The sequence below is a fragment of the Syngnathus typhle genome, linkage group LG21 (genome assembly GCF_033458585.1).
Source record: "Syngnathus typhle isolate RoL2023-S1 ecotype Sweden linkage group LG21, RoL_Styp_1.0, whole genome shotgun sequence".
Classification (NCBI taxonomy): domain Eukaryota; kingdom Metazoa; phylum Chordata; class Actinopteri; order Syngnathiformes; family Syngnathidae; genus Syngnathus; species Syngnathus typhle.
Genome location: NC_083758.1, coordinates 61050 through 77924, shown reverse-complemented (window position 1 = coordinate 77924; position 16875 = coordinate 61050). Strand labels below are relative to the sequence as shown.

Sequence of the window (16875 nt, the reverse complement as noted above, 5' to 3'; positions counted from 1 at the left end):
TTAGTCAGTCATTTATAAATAAAGTTTTCCCCTTTTCAATTTGTGGTCGAACGCCATACGTTTTATTTGTAACTCCACTTCCTATAAACAACACTAAAGTATTACAATATTAAATGTAAGTATCCAGTGGCTTTACAAATTGATAGTTTTGCTGCTCATGACGATTAAGCCCTGCATCTCTGTTGGTACCATGTCTCTTTTTAGATTATACTAAAAGACAAAACTTTTTCCCAACAACAGAGAGAGAGAGAGAGAGAGAGAGAGAGAAAAGTAAAGAATAGCTCCTTTTTATTAAAGTTATACTATTAATATGCATATTCCACTAATGCACTAATGTCTAAAAAGGTTAATAATTCACGTGACGTAATACTTTTTTCTACAAAATTCAATAGATGACTCTCCAAGAGCAAGAATGCCACTGCATTTAAATCGTTTTTTGGGCGGGAAATTACACTTCCGGTATCGATATCGGATCGAATATCGGGTGTTTTGGGTAGGAAATACTTGGTATCGGATCGATTCCAAAATCATTGGTATCGCCCATCCCCACTGGACATCATAAACTGGTGGCCAGCCAATCGTAGGGCCGATATGTTTTCTATTTTGTTGTAAAGGATAGAATTCTTCTGCTATTCACATTTAGATAAAGGTCATGAACTTGATTGAATCAAACCCTTTCAAGACGTTATTGACTTTCTGCTTTATCCTGTGAGAATGAAGCGAACCGATTCTAATGGCTTCCTGACTTAACTATCCTTTATTTGACCAGCAGAGGGGGGTGCACCGTTCCTGGAAGTACTGCAATACCAGGTCGATGCGTGGAGTGGACGGAGCAAGCCCCTAATTCCATCTCCCAGTTCCAAAAATCAATTTAATATATGGTCCCCGGATAGGGGACGTGTCAGATATTAAACTGATAAGAACAGATACTACACTTGATCTTAGCCAAAAGGCCGAGAGGCGATTGTTGTGGCTTTATGCTCTGATACACTGTTGTAGTGTTGTCACTAACCGTGGGTTGCTTACTGGTTGTTTCACCAATAATACACGGAGGCAAGGATGCAGTACAAGTCGATCTTTTACTGCCCGCTCAGTCAACATCTCCCCAACTCTCAATACAGACAGACCACACAGTCGAGCACCGAGTGCTCGATTCCAATCTACCACATCCCTCTTTTCCAACTGAGAAGTAGCTTATCTAGTATCGGTTACCTTAACTCTTTGGTATCAACATTGATCACAATTTCGACATGCATATATCAATTACAAAAAATCATGTTTCAACAACCCAAATGGCTTTCAACAATCTTTTTTTTTTTTCCTTCCGAACCTATAACATTTTATAACACTTCACGATAAACACAAAACATCCACACTTTAATTTCTCCATCACTTTCTTTCTTAACATTGAGTAACAACATCACTTTGTCATTCAGTGTACCTGGCAGGGCGCCTAACTGCTCTGCCACTCCTGGTATAGCATGTGGGCATGCTGTCCACAGGCACAGGACAAGGGTTGCGTGGTACCGGTTCCAGTGGTGGTGAGTCCACTGTTGCAGTAGCCTGAGTATGTTGAAACTCAGAGTCCAAATGTTCATCAGGGTGAGAGTCTTTGAACAGGCTTGGGTGTATCTTTCTCAGATGTCGCCTGTTCCTCCTGCGTGTCCTCCCTGCCGGTGTCTGTACAGTGTAGGAGCGTGGTTCATCTCGCTGCCTGATGACAACCGCTGGCTCCCAGCCGCGTCGCGTCTGCATGTGCACCGTGTCTCCTGGGGTCAGCACTGGCAGTTGCTTTGCACGCTGGTCGTAGTGTTGCTTTTGCCGGGACTGCAAGTCCTGTATTCTTTCGAGAATATGCTGTGGGGATGACTGTTTCAGCACAGCACTGGAACATGGAAGTGTGCTGCGCAGGACTCTACCCATCAACATTTGTGCAGGTGTCAGGTTTAGTCCTGTCACCGGTGTGTTTCTCAGCGACAGCAACACTAGATGTGGGTCAGTGCCAGTCTGCACTGCTTTCTTCAGCGCGTGTTTTACCGTCTTTATGGCCCGCTCCGCCATTCCATTTGAAGAGGGAAAACCTGGGCTGGAGTGTGTGAGCTTGAACTCCCATGAAGCTGCAAATGACTGCATCTCATAGCTGGCGAATGGGACATGATCACTCACTACCTCCTTAGGTATCCCACTTCTGACACCATGTTGTGGCTTTATGCTCTGATACACTGTTGTAGTGTTGTCACTAACCGTGGGTTGCTTACTGGTTGTTTCACCAATAATACACGGAGGCAAGGATGCAGTACAAGTCGATCTTTTACTGCCCGCTCAGTCAACATCTCCCCAACTCTCAATACAGACAGACCACACAGTCGAGCACCGAGTGCTCGATTCCAATCTACCACAGCGATAACTTAAAGTTGGTCTGAGAAAACTACTTAAATAAAGAGACTACCAATTCAAGTTACGGTTTAAATATATTGAGTCATACTAATGCCACGTACCGACCACCGTAACAAACCTCAACTATTAAGAGTTTGGAATGATAATGCGTCACCGGGCTGTTTTCAACCTGTGCATCGGTTGCAGATTTTCGTGTGTTCGTGGAGGTTTAGTGTCACGTGGTTCACGTTGACCCAAAAGAATAACGATGAACTGAGCTCCTGATGGGAATAGCTTTTAATGACCAACAAAACGAATTGGTCATTCACCAAAAACAATCGGATCTTTGGATACATTTCGGGACCGAAGGCAAGATAGCTGTTTGACGAACATTTTGACGGGGAAAAAAACACGCAGCAAAAAAACACGCGGCCCACTTCGCCAAACTACTTCCTGTTTCCTGCTGTGGCAATTTACATTAACCCTCGAACGCCACCATCGCAGTGGAGGTGAATCGCATTCCAATCCACGCCAGCATTTCTTAACACTCATTTGAGGAAATTACGATCGTCTTTTGTTTCCCGATTTGTGTTGAATAAAAATCTGAAATTACACATTTGAAAATAACACACGGAAATCGGATCATTTCCATTTCTCTCATACCAAAAGTACACGGACCAAGACATACAACTGTTTATACGTTCAAAACTCACACTCAAAATAGTTGCCCAATCGATAGGTGACGCTGTTTGAAATATCAGGCATCCATAATCCTGTGCGCCAACAATGTTTCAAGGAAAAAACACATTGATGAACACAAAATACTCGTTTAAACTGTCTATTTAGGTTGAGTCCTTCTAAATGTAGTAAATCTATGAACGTCTATTGTTTGTATTAGAAGGAATGGTTGCTGCAATTTCACCGATCGCCTTTTACTAAAGATTTCCGTGGGGAGGAACAATGAGAGTTCATCTCAATTTTTTGATGCTCTGCGAAAGCGGAGCCACCTATACTTGTCAATGGGAAATAGTTAATAGTCCTGCCTTGTAGTTATTAATTCTGCTAAAGTTTACAGACCAAATTGGTTAAGCTTTAGGGACAGCTTTTGGTGACATCCACCCATTCAAATATAAAACTATTGATTATGCATTGAGCAATAAATTAATATATTTTCCACAAATTATACTATATGTAAGGAACAATAATAGGAGCCATTTAGCTATTAAAGTATTAATATAAAAATACCCTCGTAAATACCCATAAACTGATGCTTTGCTTCTCTTTCTACTGCCTCCACGCCTTTGTTCACCTCCTTTTTCTTAGAGTTGCCATCTAGTGGTGGTGGCAGCATAAGAAATGAAGTAAAAACATACCCATCATGCATTGCCTCTTTTCACCTGAGAACCATATGAATTTGTATTTATAGAAAATCTCCAACAGTACCGCAGAAAGATATATATTTCTTTTTCTGAGCAAGTTTAGAAAATGACATTCTCTTAAAAATTTGAGAACAAGGATTGTACTAAAAAGTCCAGCTGAACTTCTTTTCAACAGGAAAATGAGAGGAAAGTTGCCTGACCTCTCTGAGTCCAAAACAACGGCTCTAGATGTTCGTGACAGGGATGCTGAACAAAAAGGGAAAGCAAAGCTTTATGCTGATGAACGACGAGGAGCCCAGTACTCAAATGTGGACATTGGAGACACAGTACTGGTACAACAGGACAAACAGGACAAATTCACAACACCATTCAATCCAACCCCACATAGAGTCGTGAGTAAAACTGAAGTCAAGTGGTAATTGAATCCCCAACTGGAGCTCGCTACCACCGGAATACCACTCACGTGAAGAAATACCAATCATATGAGAATACTGAAGGACATGACACACCGAAGACTTTTACTGAAGGGGAGGAAAATGTACTGAGCAGAAATGTGGACAGTTGCAACCAGACACCACAAGAGGAAGCTCAGGAACCTGAAATGAGGCCCCAGAGAGTCAAAAAGATACCAGCAAAGTTCAAAGACTTTGTGACAAAGTAAAAGTAAAGGGTTGTGTCTGAATATATTGTTCACTGTTTAAGAGAAAAAAATGTTTATGGGTTACATAAGAAAAGTTAGACAATACAATGTTCGGTTAGCAAAAGATGATGATGTAAATTACATGGTCAATATTAGTATGTGATGGTACAGTTTATTTCTAAGGAAAGGGGGGATGTCATGTACTGATATTGTACTGTGGGCCTACGTGATGACGTAGTGAAGGAGTGACGTTCAGGGAAATGAATATGCAGACAGAGCGGCAAGTTGATGGCCCTCTGTTTCATGAATAAAAGTGATTAAAGACATCGGTTCGGGTCCTGATTAAATTCAGAGTGCATTACCTAATAAAGATATAAGGTGAGTGTCAGGGTTTTCCAAAACTATCTTGATCATATGATTATGTTGGAATGTATGTAACCAGTAATGAATAACCTTGGTAGATTAGTTTTATGCTTATGTTGGTGTGTAACCAGTAATAAATAACCTAGCTTGTTCCATCCTACACAATGTCGTAAAACATCCCCTGCCCTGCTAATCTAGAGGTCAAGGGCCTTTTTTACTTGTCTATTCAGTCTATGGTCACCCCCACCCTTTTTCTCTTAATAAAGATGGTCTTGTGGGAAGCGAGAGTCAGACGTCATTCGATCATTGCTGTACGCACAGTGACGAATGGACTCTCCGCCTGCAGGTGCCCAAAACGACTAACTTGTCTCCGAGTGGTTCTTGCAAAATAAGTTAGAGTGAGCACCACTCTAACAGTGAGCACACAACATGAACTTGAATCAAATCCGATCAAGACGTCGTTGACTTTCTGCTTCATCCTGTGAGAATGAAGCTAACGGATTGTGATGTAAACTACTTTTTATTTGCCCAGTAGAGGGGGGCGCACCGCTCCTGGAGGTACTGCAATACCAGGTCGATGCATAGAGTGGACGGAGCAAGCCCCTATACCATCTCCCTGTTGCGAAAATCCAATATATACATGGTCCCCGGATAGGGAACGTATCAGATATTAATCTGATAAGAACAGATACTACACCTGGTCTTAGCCAAAAGGCCGAGAAGCGATGTACTGAAACTGGTCTGAGGAAACCACTTAAATAAAGAGACTGTGGTGTGCAAGGACTGGAGTCGGAGGCGGAGTGATAAATGACGGTGCCAACGGCAGTTGTTTTAATGACATTTATAATTAGCTTCTCTCAACCACGGGCCGACTCTTTTCCCTTCGAGATCCTAACACACACTCCTCAAACAGGAAACTCCCACACGTGTAAAACATCCCACCGGAACTCGGCAACGTGAACTTAGGTTCCGGGTGAATTATGTCAACCCACTACACAAGCCCCCCCAGAATTCACCCATAGTCAAAATCCCCGCGCCGGAAAGGAACGACAGCCCGACCACAGCGGGTGTAGGTGGCAGGGGCTGGCAGGGGGTCAAGGGTAGGGGGCGCCGCCGGAAAGACCGCTGGGCTGGACGGTCGCGTTGTCGGTCGGGCAGGCGGGAGCTCGGTCAGGTCGGAGGGGCGAGGCGCTGGGGGGCGTCCGCGGCGTGGGGCCTGCGCCAATTCCAACGTCCGGGAAACATCCACGTGGGCAGGCTTAATCCTATCAACCGAGATAGTCTCAGGCCTACCGCCGATGTCCACGACCATGCTCTTACTCCCGTGCTGCAAGACCTTAAAAGGCCCGTCGTAAGGCGGACGCAACGGCCCGCGGTGGGCGTCGTGGCGGATGAACACAAAACCCGCCGAGCGTAGGTTGGTGGGCACCCGGGAAACAGGGGTGCAGTGCCGTGACGTGGGGACAGGTGCGAACGTCCCGGCAACTTCCAGCAGGGAGGACCGCTGCCCTGCCGCCGACCAAGGCGTTGTGGCGTCTGGAATGAAGTCCCCTGGAACTCGTAGTACCTGGCCGTAGACGAGCTCAGCGGACGAGGACTGCAAGTCCTCCTTAGGGGCCGTCCTGAGGCCCAGCATGACCCAGGGAAGTCTGTCCACCCAGTTGCCATCCACCAGACTGGCGCGTAGAGCAGCCTTCATGGAGCGGTGGAACCGCTCGCACAGCCCGTTAGCCTGGGGGTGATAAGCGGTGGTGCGGTGCAGCTTGACGCCCAGGCCTCCAGCAACCACATTCCAGATCTCGGAAGTAAACTGTGCACCCCGGTCCGAGGAGAGGTCTGAAGGTGTTCCAAAGCGCGCGACCCATGTGCCAATAAACGCCCGGGCCACGTCAGCAGCCGAGGTTGAGGAGAGGGGGACGGCCTCAGGCCAACGGGTCGTCCTGTCCACCATGGTGAGGAGGTAGGTGAAACCATGGGAAGGGGGGAGCGGGCCCACAAGGTCGATGTTGACGTGGTCGAACCTCCTCTCGGGGACAGTGAACGGCTCCAACGGGGCCTTGGTATGGCGGTATACCTTCGCACGCTGACAAGCCACACACGAGTCGACCCAGGCCCGCACATCCCTCTTCAGCCCTTTCCAGACGAACTTCTGAGCCACCAGCCTCACGGACGCTTTTCTGCCAGGATGGGACAGGCCGTGTATCGCCTCAAAGACAGCCCGCTGCCAGCCGGCAGGGACAAGTGGTCTAGGCTGGCCGGTGGAGAGGTCGCACCACAGCCTGACTCCTGAGTCGCCAACCGCGACCACCTCCAGACGCAGCCCAGTGTCAGAGTCTTTGAGCGACTGGATCCCAGGATCTGAGGCTTGGTCAGCACTCATACTTGAGTAGTCGAGCCCCAGCTGAACCGTGTGGACGACCGCTCTAGAGAGGCAATCGGCGACCACGTTGGACTTGCCGGCGATGTGTCGGATATCTGTGGTGTACTCAGAGATAAATGACAGCTGACGCTGCTGGCGGGCGGACCACGGCTCAGCCACCTTGGACACAGAGAACGTGAGGGGCTTGTGGTCGACGAAAACCGTAAACTCACGGCCTTCCAGGATGGAGCGGAAATGGCGGATCGCCAACCAGACGCCGAGTAGCTCCCTGTCGAATGTGCTGTATTTGCGCTCCCTAGGGACCAGCTGGCGGCTGAAAAAGGCGAGCGGTTGCCAGGCGCCACCAACCCACTGCTCAAATACAGCACCAACTGCGTAGTCAGATGCGTCGGTTGTGAGGGCGACCGGGGCTCCAGGCGACGGGTGGACCAACAAGGTGGCCTGGCACAGCGCAGCCTTAGTATCCTCGAAAGCTTTGATCCTCTCGGGGGTCCAGTCGATGTCCTGGTTGGGGGTCTTACCCTTAAGGGCCCCATACAGTGGGTGGATGATGTGGGCCGCCCGGCGTATGAATCGGTGGTAGAACGTAACCATCCCAAGGAACTCCCGGAGCCCCCGGGCCGAACGTGGGCGGGGAAAAGCGGAGACTGCTTCCACCTTTGTCGGCAAGGGGGTGGCCCCATTACTGCCGATGAGATGCCCAAGAAACTGGATCGACGGCACCCCGAAGACGCACTTCGCCGGGTTAATGATCAGGCCATGCTGGTCGAGCCTTGTGAAAAGGGCCCGCAGGTGTGCCGCATGCTCCTCCTCCGAGGAGCTGGCGACGAGGACATCGTCCAAGTAGACGAAGATGAAAGGCATGTCCCTAAGCGCAGAGTCCATCAACCGCTGGAAGGACTGGGCCGCGTTTTTCAGGCCGAAGGGCATCCTAAGAAACTCGAAAAGCCCGAAAGGAGTCACCACCGCCGTTTTAGGGATGTCAGCAAGGTGCACCGGGACTTGGTGATAACCCCGCACCAGGTCCACTTTGGAGAACAGGTGCTTCCCTGCTAGATGTATCGAAAAGTCCTGAACATGGGGGACCGGGTAGCGGTCGGGCGTGGTGGCATCATTGAGGCGGCGGTAGTCGCCACACGGGCGCCAACCACCGTCCGGCTTAGGCACCATGTGGAGTGGGGAGGCCCACGGGCTGTCAGAGCGGCGAACAATGCCAAGGCGTTCCATGCTGGCGAACTCGGCCCGAGCAATTGTCAGTCTCTCCGGGTTGAGCCGTCGGGCCCTAGCGTAGATGGGGGGGCCTTTGGTCTCGATGTGGTGCTCGACCCCATGTTTAGCTGTGGTGGCGGCAAAAGTGGGCCGTGTAAGGCTGGGGAACTCTCCGAGGAGTTTCTGGTACATGTCGCCCTCGGAGAGCGAACTGGAGAGACCCACATAATTCCCCTCATCGCGGACACATGCGAAGGAGGAGAAGGTTAACGCGTCCACCAGGCGGCCGTTCTTAACATCCACGAGCAGTCCGTGGGCGCACAAAAAATCTGCGCCAAGCAGGGGGAAGGAGATGTCGGCAGTGACAAAGTCCCATGTGAAACGCTGACCCCCGAAACATATGTCCACAGTCCTTGTGCCATACGTCCTGATGGGGGTGTCGTTGGCGGATGTTAAGGGCGGGCCGTGCAACCCTCCAGCAGCGTCGTCCACTGTAGCCGGCAGGACGCTTCTCTGGGCGCCGGTGTCACAGAGGAATCTGCGACCAGAGAGGGAGTCCTCAACGAACAGCAGCCGGTTCTTTTTGCCTGCGGTCACGGCCACTACTGAGCGCAGGCTTTGGCGTTTCCCGTCGTGTCGAAGTTGCAAGGGGAGCGGCACCTTTTAGCCTTGGCGCCAAAACGTGCATGGAAGTAGCACAAACCTGTGCTGGTGCGGCTGTCAGTTGCAGCGCGTCCTCTGCCAGGGGAAACGCCAGCGCTCGGGGACGTGTAGCTGCGTGTTGGGGCCAGCACACCAGGGGCGAAACGCTGGGTGGCCAAGTAGAAACGGTCCGCTTCCTCCGAAAGAGCACGCGGCTCCGTAATGGTCGTATTTGCGAGGGCCGTTTGGACGTGCGGCGGCATATGTCGCAGAAACAGTTCAATGAAAAGAAAATTCGGCTCTTCCCCACCCAGCAGGTTTAACATCATCTCCATGTGTTCATCTCCATGTCCCCCATGCCTTGAATAGCAAGCAGGCGCCGGGCTCGTTCGGATCGCGACAGTTCAAAAATCCTGAGGAGATAAGCCTTGAGCCCTGCATATTTATCCTGGGCCGGAGGGGAAGTGATGAAACTTACGGCTCTGGCTGCGGTGGAGCTTCCGAGTGCCGAGACAACGTGGTAGTAGCATGTGGCGTCATCCGTAATTCCCCGGAGGGCGAACTGAGCCTCCGCCTGTGCGAACCACGTTGCTGCAGAAGTCTCCCAAAACTCAGGCAGCCTAAGGACGGCGGAATGCGCCATGCCGTCTCGCTCGGTATTCTGTTCAGTCCCGGAATCCTCAGCGGGACTGATGTCAGGGTCACCAGTGTGGTGTGCAAGGACTGGAGTCGGAGGCGGAGTGATAAATGACGGTGCCAACGGCAGTTGTTTTAATGACATTTATAATTAGCTTCTCTCAACCACGGGCCGACTCTTTTCCCTTCGAGATCCTAACACACACTCCTCAAACAGGAAACTCCCACACGTGTAAAACATCCCACCGGAACTTGGCAACGTGAACTTAGGTTCCGGGTGAATTATGTCAACCCACTACAAGACTACCAATTCAAGTTACGGTTTAAATATATCGACTCATACTAATGCTTCTTTTCCTGCGCATCACGTGATTCCCGTTTCTTTTTGTGGTCAGGTGCGGAAGTCAACGCTGCTGCCATCTAGCGGTGTAACGGCATATACGCTTTAACAAATAATAATCACTCGCAGGGCACACAGAGACGAAAAACCGTCCGCACTCGCACCTACGGGCAATTTGGAGCGCTCAATGGGCCTATCATGCATGTTTGGGGGAAATGGAAGGAAACCAGAGTGGAGAACGTGCACAATGCAAACAAACAGGTCAGGGAGTTGGAACCGAACGCAGCAGAGCAAGCATGGACTCACAACGACACGTTTAGAGTGTAAACGTTTCCATAGAATTGCCAAACACCAAATACTTGTTCGAACTATACATCTTAGTTGAGTGTTAAGGCCTCCTAAATTTAGCAAATATATGAAGATCTATTTTTATTAAAAGGAAATGGTTGCTAGTGTGACACCGCCTGTTACTTTGGTGAGACCAGCAATGGGGTGGCCCGTTTGGACAAGCCGAAATCAGTTCTCTTGTTTCTCTTCAGATCGTATAAATCTTTCGCCATTTACTAAAGATATCCGTGGGGAGGAACAACAAGAGTATATCTCAATTTTTTGATGCTCTGCGAAAGCGGAGCTTCCTGTACTTGTCAATAGAAAGTAATCAAAATTCCTGCTTTGTTGCCATTAATTCTGCCATAGCTTACAGGTAACATCCACCCATTCAAATATAAAACTATCTAATATGAGCAATAAATTAATATATTTTCTACTAATTATACTATATGTAAGGGACAATAAACAATTTAGCGATTAAAATATTTATTATTAAAGTTAATTCAGATTAGTGTCGAAGTTGTAAAGATTTAAGCTGTGTAAATGAATACAGCCATAAGTACTTCAGTACAAAAGTACTTCAGAAATACATAACAGGCTTTTGTTAGTTGAACTAATACGACGATACTGTTAATCGACTGAGTTGAATATCAGGAGTACGCCACTACATTAGCTTAATTTTTATTTAACCAATTTCAAAGAACTACTCTGATCATGTCCCTCCCCTCAATGCTCCACTAGGAAGCATAGAACGCTCATCAAAAGTGGAGAATCTATGATATAAACATCATTCTCCGCTAGCTTCACGCTCAGGAAGGAACATCAATTCTCATCATCGTAGTTGGCGAGACCGTTCACTTTAGAAACACATATCTCAAGTTAATAACTATAGAAATGATCCCTGAAAGTATAGTCTTAATTCATCAACGAGGGGCGGCGGGAAGTCAACTGCGAGTGTACCATTTTTACCCAGAGGGCAACCACGACTAGTAAAGGACTATGTTTAGATTGTAGGGGTGTAACGATACATCGATACACATCGATTAATCGATATTATGCTCTACGATTTATTGGCATCGATGCTAAAGGTAAACATCGATTTATATCGCCGTGTTTGACCTCGGACATTAGACGCGACTTTATTTTGAAATCCAGTTCATTGTTGCTTGCTTCCTCTTCCGGGAGCAGGGAGCAGTGCGCGGCGTTGTTGTGTTGTGAGCAGAGCAGGCACGTGAAAGGGGAGTCGACAACTAGTACGCGGCTCCTGGGCTGGTGCTATGGCTAGTGTCCAAAAAGACGAGGAAATTTGCTCCCCTTTAGGCTTCAAGTCATTCGTTTGGAAGCACTTTGGATTCCAAAGAAAAGATGGCTCAACGGACAAGACACGTGCAGTTTGTAAATCCTGCCATGCGGTGATCAAATATTCAGGGAGCACAAATCTCGCCGCACATTTAAAGAAAAAACACGACATCAAAGTTAAGTGTTAAAGTAAGCAATTTGTATACTACAATACTCTTGTAATTTCCTAAATAAAGAGTTTGCAGTACCTTGTGGATTTTGCGTATGAATTGTTATAAATCAGGATATTGTTCTATATTTTTTATTAAAAAAAAAAAATATCGATCGTAGAGCACTATATCGCGATATATCGTGATTGAATCGCAGCAGGCTTTAAGATATCGGCAAATATCGTATCGAAGTTCTTTATATCGATATTATATCGTATCGTGACAAAACCCGCGATTTACACCCCTATTAGATTGTATTAGAAAGAGTGCCGACGTCATTAAGGTATTTGGCAACTTAGCCATCATTGGCTGAGCGCTCGATCACGTACCCACGATCCTTTGCGTCAATGTTTAGAACAAGCAATTTTTTTAACACTTGTTGTGTTACAAGTATACTTGTTTAAATTGTCTAAATTGTAAGGCTTTAAAACTGACTGTGTATACTAGGCTTTTGTTTTAAACATGAAGGCTTTTATTTAAAAACGACCATGTAAAGTAAAGGTTTTAAAATTAACAGAGAGGCTTTTAAAAATGCCTATGGTAGCCAAACAATCAACTTTACATTGCAGACACGTTTCAGAATCCACCCGCCGTGAGTACTGATAACGCTTGCAGACACCAGAGAGAATATTTTATATTGCCCATCCATCCAATTTCTGTACTGATTCTCCCCACGGGGTTAGTAGGCGTGCTGGAGCCTATCACATAGGGATGGGCGGATCGATACAAAAGTATCGATATATCGATCCAGGCTGCTCATTTTTGAGTATCGATCTCCCTAGCTAAAATATCGATACTTACAATTATTTAATTATATTTTTCCTCATTTTTTTCTGCTCCAATTTGACGACTTGCACTCATGCTAGCACTACTTTTCCTTCCGCCTGCTGCACCGGCGTGTCCTGCCCTGCTTTGCTCCCGCCCCCTTTTCTCACAAGCCAAGCCCTCCTCCTCCGCCTCCCGTTCCAATCCAAACAAACACAAACAAGCATGGCCACGGCGGCGGCCCAGTCCGAACGCAAGAGAAGTCTGGTTTGGGGATATTATATTTTACTTAATAACAACGAGGCAAAATGTGAAATATGTCACAAAACAATTAAATATTGTGGCAACACCACAAACTTGACAAAACATTTAAGCAAAATTCACCCCACGGTTCATGAAGAGCTGCAGTTGAAACGTGCCGCAGACACTAAGGCAGCGACGGAAAACCCTGCAGCCACACCGAGGCTAAGGTATCAAAGTACCTTAGAAGCAGCGTTTCAGAAAGGCAAGACATATCCAGGTATCAGGTGCTAACCAAAAATTGTAAGCATTTGTGGTTGATGTGCTATTTGAAGCAATAATTACTACGCTTTAGTCAGTCATTTATAAATAAAGTTTTCCCCTTTTCAATTTGTGGTCGAACGCCATACGTTTTATTTGTAACTCCACTTCCTATAAACAAGACTAAAGTATTACAATATTAAATGTAAGTATCCAGTGGCTTTACAAATTGATAGTTTTGCTGCTCATGACGATTAAGCCCTGCATCTCTGTTGGTACCATGTCCCTTTTTAGATTATACTAAAAGACAAAACTTTTTCCCAACAACAGAGAGAGAGAGAGAGAGAGAGAGAGAGAGAGAGAGAGAGAGAGAGAGAGAGAGAGAAAAGTAAAGAATAGCTCCTTTTTATTAAAGTTATACTATTAATATGCATATTCCACTAATGCACTAATGTCTAAAAAGGTTAATAATTCACGTGACGTAATACTTTTTTCTACAAAATTCAATAGATGACTCTCCAAGAGCAAGAATGCCACTGCATTTAAATCGTTTTTTGGGCGGGAAATTACACTTCCGGTATCGATATCGGATCGAATATCGGGTATTTTGGGTAGGAAATACTTGGTATCGGATCGATTCCAAAATCATTGGTATCGCCCATCCCCACTGGACATCATAAACTGGAGGCCAGCCAATCGTAGGGCCGATATGTTTTCTATTTTGTTGTAAAGGATAGAATTCTTCTGCTATTCACATTTAGATAAAGGTCATGAACTTGATTGAATCAAACCCTTTCAAGACGTTATTGACTTTCTGCTATATCCTGTGAGAATGAAGCGAACCGATTCTAATGGCTTCCTGACTTAACTATCCTTTATTTGACCAGCAGAGGGGGGTGCACTGTTCCTGGAAGTACTGCAATACCAGGTCGATGCGTGGAGTGGACGGAGCAAGCTTCTAATTCCATCTCTCAGTTCCAAAGATCAATTTAATATATGGTCCCCGGATAAGAGACGTATCAGATATTAAACTGATAAGAACAGATACTACACTTCATTTTAGCTAAAAGGCCGAGAAGCGATAACCTACTGTTGGTCTGAGAAAACTACTTAAATAAAGAGACTACCAATTCAAGTTACGGTTTAAATATATTGAGTCATACTAATGCCACGTACCGACCACCGTAACAAACCTCAACTATTAAGAGTTTGGAATGATAATGCGTCACCGGGCTCTTTTCAACCTGTGCATCGGTTGCAGATTTTCGTGTGTTCGTGGAGGTTTAGTGTCACGTGGTTCACGTTGACCCAATAGAATAACGATGAACTGAGCTCCTGATGGGAATAGCTTTTAATGACCAACAAAACGAATTGGTCATTCGCCAAAAACAATCGGATCTTTGGATACATTTCGGGACCGAAGGCAAGATAGCTGTTTGACGAACATTTTGACGGGAAAAAAAACACGCAGCAAAAAAACACGCGGCCCACTTCGCCAAACTACTTCCTGTTTCCTGCTGTGGCAATTTACATTAACCCTCGAACGCCACCATCGCAGTGGAGGTGAATCGCATTCCAATCCACGCCAGCATTTCTTAACACTCATTTGAGGAAATTACGGTCGTCTTTTGTTTCCCGATTTGTGTTGAATAAAAATCTGAAATTACACATTTGAAAATAACACACGGAAATCGGATCATTTCCATTTCTCTCATACCAAAAGTACACGGACCAAGACATACAACTGTTTATACGTTCAAAACTCACACTCAAAATAGTTGCCCAATCGATAGGTGACGCTGTTTGAAATATCAGGTATCCATAATCCTGTGCGCCAACAATGTTTCAAGGAAAAAACACATTGATGAACACAAAATACTCGTTTAAACTGTCTATTTAGGTTGAGTCCTTCTAAATGTAGTAAATCTATGAACGTCTATTGTTTGTATTAGAAGGAATGGTTGCTGCAATTTCACCGATCGCCTTTTACTAAAGATTTCCGTGGGGAGGAACAATGAGAGTTCATCTCAATTTTTTGATGCTCTGCGAAAGCGGAGCCACCTATACTTGTCAATGGGAAATAGTTAATAGTCCTGCCTTGTAGTTATTAATTCTGCTAAAGTTTACAGACCAAATTGGTTAAGCTTTAGGGACAGCTTTTGGTGACATCCACCCATTCAAATATAAAACTATTGATTATGCATTGAGCAATAAATTAATATATTTTCCACAAATTATACTATATGTAAGGAACAATAATAGGAGCCATTTAGCTATTAAAGTATTAATATAAAAATACCCTCGTAAATACCCATAAACTGATGCTTTGCTTCTCTTTCTACTGCCTCCACGCCTTTGTTCACCTCCTTTTTCTTAGAGTTGCCATCTAGTGGTGGTGGCAGCATAAGAAATGAAGTAAAAACATACCCATCATGCATTGCCTCTTTTCACCTGAGAACCATATGAATTTGTATTTATAGAAAATCTCCAACAGTACCGCAGAAAGATATATATTTCTTTTTCTGAGCAAGTTTAGAAAATGACATTCTCTTAAAAGTGTGAGAACAAGGATTGTACTAAAAATTTCTGGCACAATTTCTGATTTAAAGAAAGACATTTTGATCATATTTTTTCGTATATCCTTGCTGCCAGCCGCCATGAACTTGAATCAATGACGTCATTGACCCTCTGCTTTATCCTGTGAGAATGAAGCTAACGGACTGTGATGTAAACTACTCTTGATTTGACCAGTAGAGTAGGGGGTGCAAAAATCAGTTGTATGTCTGGGTCCACGTACCTTTTGGCCATTAGTTTTTCTTTATAGTGTAGGTAAATGGAGAACGGGAAATTATCCGTGGGGCTATTCCAGAAAGCAGGTTATATGAAAGTTATATCATATACGTTCGTATCAATAACGGGTCGGGAACGTAGTAATTACATTTTATTTTGCAATTACTAATTTGTTGAATGAAGTTCGGCAAGTAGGTGCACAGTTGCAGAGCACAGCTTGATGCACCATCGCTCAGTATGTGGCGACCATGAAATTTGGCTTCGTGTGAGGGATTTTGTATTGTACAGGAGAATCAGGGGAGAGCGCGAACGCAGTCCCCCACTACCAGAAATTGTGCAGTCGAGATTCCCACATTTGGGGAATTCGCAGGGGTCAGCACAACCGGAGTGCAATGGCTGAGCCTCACCCTGGGTGAACCACCTTCTTGATCATGGTATCTCCCCTGCCAGGTAAGTATGAGTTGTATACGTCGCCGGGGCCGACGTTTTCACCGCGCACACCATCTACAGTCAGAGGCTAATTTGGTACAAAAGTGTGAGCACACGTATTCAGTGGATGAGACAGCATTCGTAGAACTGTTAACATAGTACACCTTTAGTCATTCAAAACCAAAACATTTTAAATTAAGTAAAAAATAGATTCAGAAACATGACCATCATGGCTTGCTTCTTTTTCTACTGCCTCCACGTCTTTGTTCACCTCCTTTTTCCTAGAGTCGCCGTCTAGTGGTGATGCCAGCAACTATAATAAACCGATAAATGAAGTCAAAACATGCCCATCATGCAGTGCCTCTTTTCTCCTGAGAACCCTAAAACGGTATGAATTTGTATTTATTGAAAATCTCCAACATTACCGCAGAAAAATATATATACTTCTTTTTCTGAACGAATTTTGAAAATGACATTTTCTTAACATTTGGAGAACAAGAATTGTACTAAAAGATCCTGGAACAATGATAGGAAAATCTCAAGCAAAAAAAGACATTTTGACCATATTTTAGAACAGTTACGTAAAT

At 45.6% G+C, this 16875-nt stretch overlaps 6 non-coding genes across 6 annotated transcripts; 1 reads left to right on the top strand and 5 right to left on the bottom strand.

Annotated features, from left to right (window-relative positions):
• Positions 1-773: 773 nt before the first annotated feature.
• On the bottom strand, positions 774-965 carry LOC133145798 (U2 spliceosomal RNA). Its single transcript, XR_009711048.1, has one exon. It is a non-coding gene; the product is annotated as a U2 spliceosomal RNA (small nuclear RNA).
• Positions 966-5294: 4329 nt separating this feature from the next.
• LOC133145854 (U2 spliceosomal RNA) lies at positions 5295-5485 on the bottom strand. Its single transcript, XR_009711102.1, has one exon. It is a non-coding gene; the product is annotated as a U2 spliceosomal RNA (small nuclear RNA).
• A 5000-nt stretch (positions 5486-10485) lies between these two features.
• On the top strand, positions 10486-10598 carry LOC133146015 (U5 spliceosomal RNA). Its single transcript, XR_009711256.1, has one exon. It is a non-coding gene; the product is annotated as a U5 spliceosomal RNA (small nuclear RNA).
• Positions 10599-10997: 399 nt separating this feature from the next.
• Positions 10998-11212, bottom strand: LOC133145914 (small nucleolar RNA U3). Its single transcript, XR_009711159.1, has one exon. It is a non-coding gene; the product is annotated as a small nucleolar RNA U3 (small nucleolar RNA).
• A 2748-nt stretch (positions 11213-13960) lies between these two features.
• Positions 13961-14152, bottom strand: LOC133145888 (U2 spliceosomal RNA). The gene has a single exon (XR_009711135.1). It is a non-coding gene; the product is annotated as a U2 spliceosomal RNA (small nuclear RNA).
• A 2001-nt stretch (positions 14153-16153) lies between these two features.
• Positions 16154-16317, bottom strand: LOC133145871 (U1 spliceosomal RNA). The gene has a single exon (XR_009711120.1). It is a non-coding gene; the product is annotated as a U1 spliceosomal RNA (small nuclear RNA).
• Positions 16318-16875: the final 558 nt, after the last annotated feature.